The following is a 15248-nucleotide window of genomic DNA, read 5'->3' as shown; positions in this document are numbered from 1 at the left end:
CCTATTTCACGACAAAAAAAATCAAATACCCGGCTACTTGGCGATTCCTAGCATTATTGGAATTTTTGTTGTTGTTTTAGGTTTTATTTATACTGGGCGCCGGTTTCCCATATGTCCCAGACTAATCGGCCTCTGTTACGATTGCTGGTCGTAGAGCCTGCAACGGATGACTTATTCGCCTGCAACGTCGTCGATGTCGTAGAGCCGCGACGGAGGTCTTCTCATGCTGTCGTTCGTCGTAGACCTTCTCTAGGACCCAATTCCTCGCTTCTTGAACAATGGTTGACAATAGAGGAAAGGTACCTCTTCCGGGAGCAGCAGCTCTCTTTAGGGCCACACCCCTCGCCGTTGGTTAGGTCACACCAGCTAAGTGACCTAACTAGATCACCCATCTGGTGTGACCTATGCCTTCCAAGCGACATGCACGCCGCGAGGGAAGTCGGAAGCATTATTGGAAATGCTAATACTTGTATTATATAAAATATTGATCCAATAAATGGCTGCCATTTAGGCAAGGGAGGTAAATATTGTAAAAATAGGAAATTATCTATTTATTCATAGGTTTAGTTATTTTCTACCATATACATCAATCATTTAATCATATGTAATATATCATCATCGTTTTGTTTAATAATGTAGTTTTGTTAGTTATACATTTTCTTATTTTTGTAAATATTGACAATTTCAGTACATAAAACTTTTTTCATGAACAGTCTCAATTAAACCGAACTTACAACATTTTCAATTTAGCCTTTTTGGACTTTCTTTACGGATTTCGTTTTTCTCTATTTGGAATATTTTCTTGGTCCTACGGGTTCATTAATTCTTCTACGTTTATTGTTTTTGACTGAATACTTCTAAAGTCGATGTTTGTGGGAGATGTTGCATTGGTTATTTCAATATCTCGTAAACAAACTCAAAAAACGATTCTGAATTTTTTCAGTCTTCCGGCCGAATGCCATCTGAAATCATTTTTACTTCCTGTACAATTAAACAAGAAAGAACTGAATAAAACAAGAATAACCATTGGTCATTTTAAAATTACAAACACAAATCTTGGAATGTTATTATAAGGAAAGGATAGTTCTTGACATAATAAAATAAAATGGTAAAGGATTGTTCTAAAATAAAATGTAAATGATAGCTTTTGCCATTCTAAAATAAAGTTTTAAGGATAGTTCTAAAAGTAAATGTAAAGGATAGTTTTTGCCATTCTAAATTTTGAAATAGTTCTAAAGTAAAATGTAAATGATAGTTTTTGCCATTCTAAAATAAAGTTTTAAGGATAGTTCTAAAATAAAATGTAAAGGATAGTTCTTGCCATTATAAAATAAACTGTACAGGATAGTCTTTTTAACTTACTAGTAAAATTGCTCAGATATTTAAGTTCTGTTGAACCATACTTTCTCCCACAAAACGCTGCGTTTAGATCTCATTACAATTTCTGTGAGTTATTACATTTTATAAATATCTTAAATACTAATGAGTTATTATATTTTATAGATATTATAAATTTTGTCCAAAATAACGAGACCACCAATAACGTTCATGATAATGTAGGTTTACTTTGAAAAAAACATCAGTATCAATATGCTTATAATTCAACTTTTATGCTTACAAAATGTTTTGTTTTTGTTTTCTTAGCTACAAGAAATTATTATGTCATTTTTATGCAAGCATTGTTAACATTCTTATATAGGTATCGAAAACTTAGGGAAAACATATGTAAGGTAACCAGATTTACTTCGGCCGACTATCCTTTTTTTCCATGCTACTGTTGTTTAGAAATCTCCCCTTTTCCAATATTTGTACATTATTTATATCGAACAAAGAAATCTCGTGTATCTGTAATGTATATTTATATGTATATTTATTTCGTATTATATTAATTAGTATTGAATGCTTGTAATTACAATAAATTTTATAAACATTTTATTGTCAAAACTTTTGTTCACCTCTCAATAAGGAGCCGGTCGGTTACGCCACTCTCTTTAATACTTCAACTGGTATGTACTTATCAGGGGAAGTAACCGCTGCGAGGAGTTATTAAATATATATATAAATATTATCTCCCCTTCCCCACAATATCCCGATACATAAAAATACACGTCTGAAAGTTTATAATTCTGTTATCGCAGACGTTTGTCATATTATGTCTTCAATATCAATTTAAAATACCTGTCTTACATTCATTTTAAACACAAAAACTTCTAAATGATGTTGTGCTCCAAACGCCTTAAAATCCAAGGGTGCATAAAACTTAAAGGAACTCCACAGAGGAATGATATCATTACAGCATAAAATTTGAAAATCTTTCATAAAACAATTGATGCAATAGCAATACATAATATCTTAATATATTCGGTACGGAATTGATGATAATCGATTTTATGCAGTATTTATGCCGATTGGAGAGAAGTGTTGCAACACTTCTCAATTGGGAATCAATTACCAATTACAAATAAATATAATTACTCCTTTCATGTCAATTAAGTTGAGAGAAAAACCCTTTGGAGTCCTTTTGAGCTATGAGTAATTTAATCACTCTTTTCGCTCAATTAATCATATATATTTATAACTTGAGTGTAAAACAACCTTAGTCCAAATTTCAGCCACTGCCGATCCTGCCTCTCGCATCTAACAGGTTTTTCGAAAGTTTTTCAATAAGCTTATAGCTTCCAACACAATCGAACTAAAATAAATTTGTATAAACTAACAGGTGTTTTTTTAATATGAGGAAACACCGTCGTGACCCGAGTGAGGTCCTAACCTACGGTTTTAGAGTTTAGAGAGACAGGCACCTTCATCACTAAGTGGTCTCTTTCCTAAAAATTACAGTTTAGATATATTGGTTGTCCTTTAAACACTGAGCATTAAGATTGACGTCTTTTCCCCATCAGTGTTTTTTAGTATCTGATCATTTTTACGCTCAATCTGAAGCATTGTCGTCTGGGAAGGTAATGGTCGTCTGCTGTTTTGACGTCAGCATTAATAACTTAGTTTTGACTTCCTCTAATTATTTAAATGGATTTAATTCACCACAGTGTTGGAGCAGTACCTCCAGGAGCTTGCAGAAATCATGATCATAAAATAGAAAAATATTGCTTTTCTTATGCCGATTTTTACATTTTTCATTCATTATCATATATAAATCGATGTGAACAGATGAATTAGGCACCTTAAAGTGCGTTTCGTTGGGTGAAAACGCGAGATTTTAACATTTAATCATTCAAGCGCCTTGTCCGGTATATACCGGAATACGGTATTTAGTGTGGTGCTCCAAAACCTATTTTAGTCTCACTCTTCTTACAGCATCTTTTTACAACTCATCGCTCATTTAGTACCTCACAACCATTTACAGCCATTCACATTTGACATGGGAGATAAGTACTTTGTGACCTATCTATGTTAAGAGTTATTGTCCTTTGCCGCTTAACACCATTTGCTAAACATAAAGGGAGAGAACAAAAATGTGGTGAATGGAAACACAATACATATTAACCTTTTGAGAGACAGGAACCTAAAAATAGACGTTTATATATATTAAAATTTAATGTAAACAATCGTTTCATTCATGCCAATTTTCAGAGATTTTCCGGACACCCACAAGCAGACCGGGCCCGCCCGCCGGTTCCCCTTGCCGCTCCCATAGATAGCATATTTCCTATGCCGACCAAGACAGCACCTTTGCAAGGTATGGTAGATAGTTTTGCTGCAGCCGCCTCCACGCCAAGTAGGTTTTCAAACCCACAAGAACGGAGGCCGTTTTCGGATCCGCCAATAAGAAATACCGTCAATAGTGGTATTGCGGAAATAGGTCATAGACACGTGCATGGACATGGAGGCGTGGCTATGGCCCAGACAGCAACCGTTCCTGGTGATGCAACCGTTCATAAGACGGAGGTAAATACTTAAATTATTTATAAGATAAATGTTTTGCCTGTTTTTGTTCATTGTTATTACGTAATTATATATCAGTAAATAAAATCAAACTACCAAATTATGAGTACAAATTAAGTAAGAACGAGATCTTATTCAGTAACCTAATGCGGGATTTGAAAATAATAATGAATGATAGGCTTGAACGTATTTAAAATATTACTCTGTTTAAGACAGAAACATTGTTTTATATCTGTTCAGGTTGTCGAAACCGTTGTGGAGACACAGAAAAATCAGGCGGCGGTTTCCAAGCAGGATACAGCGCAATCGTCTGCTGCAGCTAGCCAAGTCGGCGGTTTCTGCTGTCGACGGAATTGGTGGAGCGGGAGCAGCAGTTATAGAGACGGCTGCAGCTGCTAGTCAAACTGCGGCTGCTGCTTCCAGCGCAACCGCTGCTAAAGAAGAAAAGGTAGTAAAGAAAACAAAGAAAACGACGACGACAGTTGTGAAGAAAGGCAGTGACCCGACTGCAACCGGAGGGGTGACTGCTGGTAACGTACAAGAAGTGCACCAAGTGGTAGAGGAAACCGTCCATCAAGGTTCAGCCACATCTGTAGCCGCGGCGTCTGACTCTGCTGTGGTTGCTTCACAGAGCTCGGCCAGTAGCACTGCTGTCGATGGAAACAGTGGTGGATCGTCCGCTGTATTGTCATCTGCGGCGGCGGCAGCATCAAATGCAGCGTCGTCTGCAAGTGCTACAGAAACAAACGCTACAACTTCAGTGAAGAAAAAGGTTACCAAGACTACGACAATCACAAAAACAAAAGCATCTGACACCGGTGGACTTGCAGGGATGAATTCAGAACTACCAAAAGCTGTTTTATCAAATTTGAATGCAAAACAAGCAGCAACGAAGAAACCGCCTACTGCCATTTTGTCAGACAATACTGACAAAAAGACAGCTATAAAATCGAAGGAAGTTCTTTTAGCAACTGATAAGCCGAAACTGGCTGCACCAGTTATAACTGACAAACCTGTTGTTATGGAAACAACAACTGTAAAACAGCAAGTGTCAACGGAAGAAGTAGAAATAGAAGCTGAAGAAATTGTTTCTTCGACAACTTCAAATCCAACAGGTTGGTAACTTTTTATATACTTCTTTGCTTATTGCTATGAGTTAATACATTTTGTGCAGGTCGCCCTTTTTCGCAATCAAATTATCTTTATTGGAGTGTATGTACTGCGTAACTTTTCAGGGCGGAACAGGGAAATGGATGACAGCTGCTATTTAAACTATGTTAAGTGTAAAATACTAACCATCTTCAATGTAAAAAGTTTTGGTTTGAAATTTTGTAGTGCAATTGAATATCAAAAAAAAAAGATAAATATCACAGTGGTCAGCAAGATATCGGCCTATCGTAAGCAATAAGGCCCAAGGGAAGTAATGAGTGCGTATATTAACGTGGACAGTAATGCCAATGTTGTCTATCGTGCAATAGAAATTGTCTTTAAATTGCTCTATAGCACGATATTCACCTGCGGAAAGCGATAACAATAAATATGCAAACAGCCTGGTACCAGACCAGACAGCCTCTTATCAGGTACAAAACTGTTTGACAGTATTTTTATTTCGACATTTTTTTTATTAAAGCTGCATGACCCCAGATGAGCCAAAATATTTCAAGACCTTTAACCTTGCGAAAAATGCACTAAGGTTTTACGAATATTCACAAAACAAGAAATGTTTTACACGTTTTGTGCAATTAATGACTGATTTTGCAGTATTTATCGCTATATTTTTACTGAGTGACTAACGCTTATTCTGACCCTTTTTGTGCTAATTGTCATAGATTTTAAGCGCCGTTTGAAATGTGTAAATTACTTTCTTTGATCAAGTGAAAAAAATTTACATTGTATTACATTTTACAAAAGATAGTATGAATCTGGAGGTATGCTGCTTGAGCAGACGACATTTCAGCCAACGATATTTTCCCAGCATGCAAAGGGTCAGACTTCCGGTAAAAGAGTTTTTCTTTACAGGCGGCCTGTGTTAATATTTATGTCATACATGTAGTAGAATATTAGTATAGTAAATGATATTTTTATTCTATATGGTCTTTTACAGCAGGAATCTTCATATAAAAGATTGATATGACAACTACAACTCATACAGTTCAACCTTTGTAAAGCAACCCTCTATATGACAATAACCTCCTTATAACGACAGCATCAAATATCCCTATAGTTTAACCTCTGTAGAGCGACCACCTTTCTGTAGCAACCAAACTCTGTTTACTAAAGGGTGTTTTTCAGCAGATGTTGTGCTGTAATTATTAAACTTTACATGAATAATAAAATAAAATAATGAACAATAAAAAAAATAATAAAACAGTAGTCGCTAAGATGCGAAAGTTTTTTTATCGTATCTAAATAGAGTAGACTTATAACATATATCTGAAAGTACATAATAGAAAGCGTGCCTCAACTCTTGTAAACTCTTGTAAAGGGGAGTGCTGTCCTAGTGGTTAAGGTGTCTGCCTCTCAACCCAGAGATCATGGGTTCAAGTCCAACTCGGGTCACGACTATGTTTCTTCATATGACACCAGTACTGGTTGGTTCCAGGAAGCGGACTCGAAAGTGATTAATATAAGTTGCAAGAACTTGTTTCGCAATCGAGCTAAAATAAATATGTTTAAACCAAACTCTTGTTAATTAAAGGCCCATTGTGCCTCGGAAATGCCGTAATTTTTAATCCTCAAAAACCTTTTTATTTTTGGTATCTTGTTACAGTTATTTAAAAAATTCTCATATGCCACATACATAAACTATTTTTTTGCTTATTTTGTTATGTTGGCAATTGGTATAATTATAGTGAATTAGTATTTTTAATGGAACTCAAACTACTACGCATTACTGCGTGTTTAACGCTACTTTCTCTTGTTGTTTAACATCTAACATGAACATTATTAAACACATGTTTGACATTTCTACACATTTTTTTTCTTTTAAATAATGGATTTCTGACACTGATGTGCCTTTAAAAAAAGAAATTTAGGAAAGCAATTTTTATTTTGTCTACATGTTAATTTGTGTTAATTACACGTACATCGAAAAATCGGCTGTTGGTTTATGTATGAAATACGCGGCCGGTGGTCAACTGTCCAAATATAAATCATAAAATATATATGTTGATGTGGATAATATATATGTTGACGGGGAAACTTGACAAACCTGTGTGAAAATAGTGCTTTTTCACAGCTGTCAAATACCTTTTTACATCTATCATGATTTATGTTTTTACTGTTATAACGGTGAAAGAATAACACTACCATGTAAGACATTTGAAGGCATGCAAAATTCCGTATTAATAATTGAAGTAAACCTTCAAACCTACCATGTTGCACCTTTGATTAGTGTTTACTATCATTTAAGATCCATTCAGGCTAGCCTGCATGCCCGTGGCCTAACTAGGCTCTATGCTGTTTGCTGACTTACCTTAGATTTTCATCTTGATATCCCAAAGAAAGACATTAAACTGATCTAAAAATGGAAGTTGTACGGTGTTCCTTTAGTGCCAGCGCGTTTTCTCTGCAGACCAAAAAGCGCGAAAGACAACAGTACGATGAACTATCACTATCGTAATGTCGTGCTTCGCCATCATACTGTCGTGCTGTCATCGTATTGTCTTACTGTCACAGTCATAGTGTCGTACGCAATGAAAACGCAATGGCGCTAATTGAACATCGTAAAGTTGGAAATTCAGGAGAATTACTTTAAGGTTCTGAATTGTTTCAATAAACTTGCAGAGAACAATTTATAAGATATAGTTATTTCTTTCTAATTTAATAGACAAATTTACTTAGTACGAACGATTTACTGAACGTTTAAGATAACGAATTTATTAATGATTTTATGAACGAATTATTGAACAATTTAATGAACGAATGATTGAACGGTTTAATAACCGAATTATTGAACGATTTAATAAAGTAGTTATTGAATGGTTTTATGAACGAATGAATGTCTGATTTAATTAACGAATTATTGAACGATTTAATGAACGAATGATTGAACATTAAATAACTTTATCGTGCTGTCTTTTACTTGAGATACATCCGTATTTACATGTAAATTATAAGGAATATAAACACGAAAACGTTCACATGCGTTTCAACGTGACTCTGTTACTAGCACCGCGATGACATTTAATACATCGTTAAAATCTCAGGAAATATAATATTATGTACTGTGACATCACATTAAAACCTTGAAATGGTGAAAATAAATCAACAGTTCGTGCAACATAAAACTCTCCGAGGATGCATCAAAATAATAGCATTATTGTAATCTGTTTTACTTTATACTGTTTTTGCTTATTAAACATGACATATGAAAAACTGCGTTTGTTTCAGAAACAGTTTATGCAAATTGTTTTGTTTATTTTATACATTTTAACCAATTTATTTTCAAGTACAAAATATTTACCTGTCTTTTCAAAAAAAACAACAGTGTTGAAACTATTATAATATTATGGGGACTATTGTATAACGACTTCCTTATGACGTTTATTGTATAACGACTACTTTTTGTATTTGACGAATACTGTTTGACGAGTACTGTTTGACGAATGAGGTTTAATGAAAAATGTATAACGAATACTGCTTTACGACTACTATTTAACGAATACTGTTTGACAAATACTGCATGACGACTGTTGTATGACGTTTATTGTTTAACGACTACTGTTTGACGAATGTTGTTTGACGAATAAAAATGTTTGACGAATACTGTTTGACGAATGATGTTTGACGAATAATGTTTAACGAATACTACTTCACGACTACTGTTAAACGAATACTGTTTGACGAATATTGTATAACGACTTTTGTATGACGATTATTGAAAAACGACTTTTGTTGATTAACTATTGTATAACAACAGTGGTTAACGACTGTTTTGAAGACTATTGTAACTCGACATTTGTATGACCGACTTTTGTTCAACGACTTTTGTACGACTAGTGTTTTACGACTATTATATGACGAGTTATGTATAACGAATGAATACTGTACGACGGCTATATATGCTTGTTATTGTATATAAAGACTTTTGTACGACTACTAGTGTATGACGACTGTTGTACTACGACTATTGTAAGACGACTAGTATTTTACAACTATTGTACGACCATTACTTCAAGTCTTTTGTTTGTCGACTTTTGTAATACGGCTTTTGTAGGACTAACTATTGTTTATCGACAATTGTACGACGACTTGTTTATGGCGAATAATGTATGACGACTTTTGTACAACGACTATTGTATAATACTTTGTATGGCGCTTGTATGACAAGTATTGTATGACGACTATTGTATGACGAATGTTGTATGATGACAAGTGACTGACGACTTATGTACAACGACTTTGTATAACGACTGTTGCATAACAACAAGTGTATTGCGACTTTTGTAAGACGACTAGTGTATGACGCTATTGTAAGACGACTATTGTATGACGACCCTTGTATGACGACTTTTGTATGATTTTGTTTGACTTTAATGTTGAACAATAGAAATTTAACAAAATAATGATGAGAAGATTAAATTTGTATAAGAAAACGGTGTGTAAATGAGCTTTAATTGACCACATTAAAACAGTTCGTGTGGTTAAAAAGATGAGCATTGTACAAAAGGGTAATTTTACACCTGTCATTCATATTACATCCCTGTTTATTTTTTCATTACGGTTATTTAACATTTTCAAATTAATGTTGTTGTTTTTAATAACGCCCCCACATTGAGCTTATTTTAATCTTATTTAATGTTAAAAAACTGGCATGTAAAACTCTCATTTAAGTTAGTTTTTTAATGCTCAAATATTTTGTAAGTGATTTCAGAGAAAACGCTTGGCATTTTTTTCCATCCTTATTTTTCTCAATGCAAAAATCAATGAGCTTAAATAATGACGGTCGGTTATAACCTCCAGTTGTGTATTATATATTTTTCTGTTATTCTTTTTTTCAAGATTATCACGTCTGTGAATGGAGAAGGCTATACTACCCCCTCCCATCTACCCCATGGGCGTCCCTGTCGGCGTCATACTTATTGTAATCCATCCCACTCTTTTTACTGTGCACTTTCATGTACTGTTTTGAAACTCGAAAAACAAATGCTCTACCAATGGCCAATTACCTACGCTTCTAAACAAAAAATACATAACTATGTCATGGACTTTGACAACAGTATGCCACTTTTTTTATTTAGAAATTTGGATGGCTTTTTGAACCGCCAATAATTGCTTTGAAACTTTTAGTACTTAAATGAACGTCCCCATTGACTCTGGTTTTAAATTTCCACCAGACAAGCATTTTCGGGTTTTGTTTTGGCGCCAAAATAGCAATAGGTCCAACTGGCAGAGCAGGGACAGGGGTTTCAAATCTGGACTTTAAAGTCTGAGTGTCCTCGCAAGGCGGAGCCATTACCAGAGCTTAAAAAATTGGATTGTGACAGTTCCCGCTTTTTCCCCGTGTTGTGGGGTCCTGGTTTCAAATAACTAGCCTATAAGATGCAGGTATCCGAAATTAAACTGCACATGTCCTTTGTGTAAATATCATGTTTACTAGTAATACAATATTTTTAAAAAAGAGTTTGAAATCTTTTGTCATTTAACACTGATTTTTATTGTCAATAAATACCTATACTTAAATTAAAAATATGGTATTGGTACTGTACGTATAATAGTTTTTCTATGTTTTTTTCAAGATTACATATCAATTATAATATGCATACCATTATACGAAACCATTTCGTTGAAACCATATTGTTTTTGTAGACGTTTGTACATTGTATATTAATAGACACTTAACGCCACGACATTTGACATTTGTGTACAGAAAATTACCTTTGTTGTACCTAAACATTTTACCGCACATAGATATTAAACATATTTTAAATGCTTTAATTTAAATGTATTTTATATAAAGCACAGAAAACTGTAATCCACAATTCTGGAGTAGAACAAATCTATGGATAGGTTTGATAAATAAAACAATCGTCTGTCAAATCTTTGTAAGTGTTTAGTACGGACCATAATAAACATGTATGCGAGACGCAATCTTCGTCTTTTCTCAAATTATGACGTCACAGTAGAAACATAAATATAGATAGGACTGACTTTGAGAATTTGGCTCCCTATAAGATGCTAGAGGCATTTTGTAGTACAAGTGGTATCTAGGTGTATTTAACCTACTTAAGGTATGCTGAATCCGGTAAAAGTGGATACCAAATTGAAAAACTTGATCTTGACCATTGAAATGGCCATTTGAAATGACCACTAAAATGGGCGCCAAATTTCTTTATCATAAATGGATGATATATCAAATAAAACTTTTAAGGAAAGGAAAAGCCTGAAATTTGTCACAAAGCATGTTTAGGTAAAAACAAATTAGACACCAAAACAGAATTAAAAAAACAAAACAATCCAATATGGCCGAATAATCCAAGATGGTGGACATTTATCTATAGGCCAATATAATACTAATATAGAAGTAATAATAAAGATAGTACTGAAGATTTTAAGGCATTTAAACATAAACACTTCACTCTTCCCTGCCCTATCTGCTTGATATAGGGCTTTCATGTATCTTATCTGGCACTCTATGCAAGCATATAACGTGACTACTCAGATTTCTACTGCGTATGTGTGAGGAGGTTAAACATATACATTAATATACATTAATTAAAGGCAGAGTATTCTGAGTACTCTTGGGTTTTGATGCTCGTTTTTTGTTATCGGTCGTCGTCTTCGTTCTTCTGTAATCGGTCCTGGTCTCTGTTCTTTTGTTGTCAGATGTTCTGTTATCGGTTCACGTCTCTGTTTTCGGTCGTCGTCTTCGTTGTTCTGTTATCGATCCTGGTCTCAGTTCTTTTGTTGTCAGATGTTCTGTTATCGGTTCACGTCTGTGTTTTCGGTCGTCGTTTTTGTTCTTCTCCGTTCATCTGTCATCGGTTTCCAACTCTATTCTTCTGTAATCAATCCTGTAATCAGTTTCTTGTTGTCAATTCTTCTGTTATTGGTCCTCGTCTCTATTTTTCTGTTATCAGTTGTCAGTTCTTCTGTTATCGGTCCCTGTCTCTCTTCTTATGTTATCGGTCCTCGTCTCTGTTCGCTTGTTGTCAGTTTTTCTGTTATCGGTTCCTGTCTCTGTTCTTCTGTTATTGGTCGACGTCTCTGTTCGCTTGTTGTCAGTTCTTGTGTTCACGGTCCCTGTCTCTCTTCTTCTGTTTTCAGTCCTCGTCTCTGTCCTTCTGTTATCGGTCCTCGTCTCCGTTCGCTTGTTGTCAGTTTTTCTGTTATCGGTCCCTGTCTCTCTTCTTCTGTTATTGGTCGACGTCTCTGTTCACTTGTTGTCAGTTCTTGTGTTCACGGTCCCTGTCTCTCTTCTTCTGTTTTGAGTCCTCGTCTCTGTTCTTCTGTTATCGGTCCTCGTCTCCATTCGCTTGTTGTCAGTCCTTGTCTCCGTTCTTCCTTCTGTTATCGGTCGTCGTCTTCGGTCTTGTACTTTCGGTACTTGTTTCCTGTTCCGTTAAGGTCTTCTCTTGTATACTATGGTTGCCGTCATTCTGTGTCGATGTCCTGGTTTTGTCAGTCTTGTAGTCATTTATTCGTTCAGTGGAGTAGCGGGGGATCGAACTCACGACCCCTTGTAGGCAGACAGTGTTACCACTGCACCATAGCGCCCGCTCTGAATAATTACCATTTTTGAAAGTCCTTTATACATTAAATACTATTTCAATGGCTAACAAAGAGTGTATTACAATTATATTTTAACACCTCTATTATGTAGCCAACCCACGTGACTTTTATATATGGTCAAAGTAAATATTACTCGATTTATTACAAGTAATATTTTTATAGATAACTTTGCTGTTACTTTAAGATATCCTGGATTTATTGGAGGGTACCCGGAATTCTAATGTATATCAAATGATGTGATAATCTTCTTGTAGAATTTTTTCAAAACCTGACTGAATTCCATCGAGAGCTGCGATGGTAAAGCAAGCACACATAGCAATCTCCCGGTTTCAGACAATTTATGACTCGATGAAAATATGGTTTTGTTATTGTTGTTGTTGTTGTTTTTAACTTTAACTTTAAATTTCAAATTAAATAGTCACTTATTTTTAAACAAGATGGTAAACATTTAGTGTTTTCTGTAATTTTTGTTAAGGATGTGATGAAGAATACACTTCTAAGATGACTTTTTATTCATCGTATACCTTAATGCAGTTATAATTGAATCTAAAAAATGAATTATGCAGACATCATTTTCAGCAGAAAACAACAAATATAAACAAAACCACACACAAAAACTTACATACATGTGTAATGTTCACAATGTGCTAAAAACGGCTCTTTATTAATTTCAATATTTCAGCAAGTTACACATTTTATAAATGAATGGGACAGAAATGTTGTTGTAACCATTTAAAACGTAAGATTTGTAAAAATTTGTAAGTTGGCTATTTTTTACCTAGTTTGCTCAACACTCAATAAACACATTTTATATATAAACCTGAGGTAGAAAACAACTTTCATAGATTGAGATAGATAGAGATAGAGCCATAATGTCGTAGATATTTGGGTTACAACAGGAGTTTTTGATCCTGATAATGTTTTAAGTAGGATAAACATATTCTTAAAATTTTGTACTGCCTTAATTCATTTTTTTAAATACGTGCAATTATGTTATTATTATGTCTTTAGTTAATAGTGTCTAGAGAAAAGCCTTAACAAAGGTGGTATCTTTTATTTTATATATAAATTTTATAATGTGTCACATGTCGCCTTTAAAAAGATTTTGTGGTGATTTTGCGCATACTTAATCCCGCTTTTGCATGTTGGAACAACAATATTTTATTTGTTTGTATACACAGCCTAATTGCTTATTTTGTATAGTCTTATTTTATTGACCTGTAAATTATGAATACATTACAGCACTCATTGAAATATTAGATTCCACTTCGATTTTGTTAGTAAAGTTTACGAGAATTAATAGAGGATATTTGTTTGTTTGTGTGTAAGATGAAATTTTATTTCATCGAGTGGGCTTTAAAAACAGTATTCAGCCACGAGTGAGAATACTGTTCTTAAAGTTCACGAGTATAGTAAACTATAAAACTAATGTTAGTGAAAGTCATATCTGCTAAAAATGTAAACGTTATTGTTACTACCGCAGTAGCATTGCCGGTTAAGTGATTGACTGATGTGTGAAAGGTCTATGGTTCGATTCCTACTGTTTCCCTTTTTTAAGACCTACTGTTTTTTTTTGTTTTTTTTTTTTTTTTTTTTTTTTGGGGGGGGGGGCGTCGGGGGTTGGGGGTAGGGGGTGGTTGCAGTATATATTTTAAAACACTTTTGTCTCGGTTTGTGTTGTGTTTATGGCATTGAAATGACATTTTTTGATATTTCAAAATAATCAAATTAAATATTAACTTTAAACCATTAATACTTTAATAAGTGCAAAATAAATGAAAACAAAATGAACAACTTAAAAAAATCATAGCTACAAATAATGTTAAAAATTACGGAACACCTGAAGTGACATTTTTCCACACTTTCTCCCGGAATTGAAATCGTTTTTACGAGATAATAATTCCCAATTAGAAATATTATTTCGTTTTAACGAAATATAAAATCTTAATTACGAAATATTGATTCTTTATTACGAAATATTATTTCGTAATTACGAAATATTAAATAATTCGTTATTACGAAATATTATTTCGTAGTTACGAAATATTATTTTGTTATTATGAAATATTCATTCGTTGGTAATATTTATAAAGAAGGATTTGGAACTAAGTTTATTGTTTAAAAAATATAATCAAGTAAACAAAACATAAAAAGTGATTTTTTTCAATCTTAGTCTTATACCTTAACGCACTAGTAAAACAGTACTGTATATTACTGTTTATTGAGCCATTGGGCTTATTATCGTTAAATTTGGTGGCTAATTTCATTAAAATCTGATCATATTGAATAATCATTTGATTTTGACAAGAATAATTAATTGCATCATATTGTATCATAGTTTTAATGACCTATTTTAGTATTTTTAAGCGGCCATTTTGAATTGACCTTTTGAAGGTCAAGGTCAATTTTATTATCTTGGTATCCACCCTCATCGTCTTCAGCATACCCATATTAGGTTAAAACTCTCAAGATATTACTTGTACTATAAAATGCCTCTAGCATTAATATTTTCGTAAAATCAGTCCTGTCTAATAGGTCATGAAAACTGCCGAAAAAGGCGAAAGTGGCTATACTTTCCGAATTTAGTCGATATTTACCGATTAATTAGCGTTCGT

Source organism: Ruditapes philippinarum, unplaced genomic scaffold, assembly GCF_026571515.1.
Source record: "Ruditapes philippinarum isolate M1 unplaced genomic scaffold, ASM2657151v2 ctg4762_1_1_1_1, whole genome shotgun sequence".
NCBI classification, from domain to species: domain Eukaryota; kingdom Metazoa; phylum Mollusca; class Bivalvia; order Venerida; family Veneridae; genus Ruditapes; species Ruditapes philippinarum.
This window is presented reverse-complemented; position numbering follows the sequence as displayed.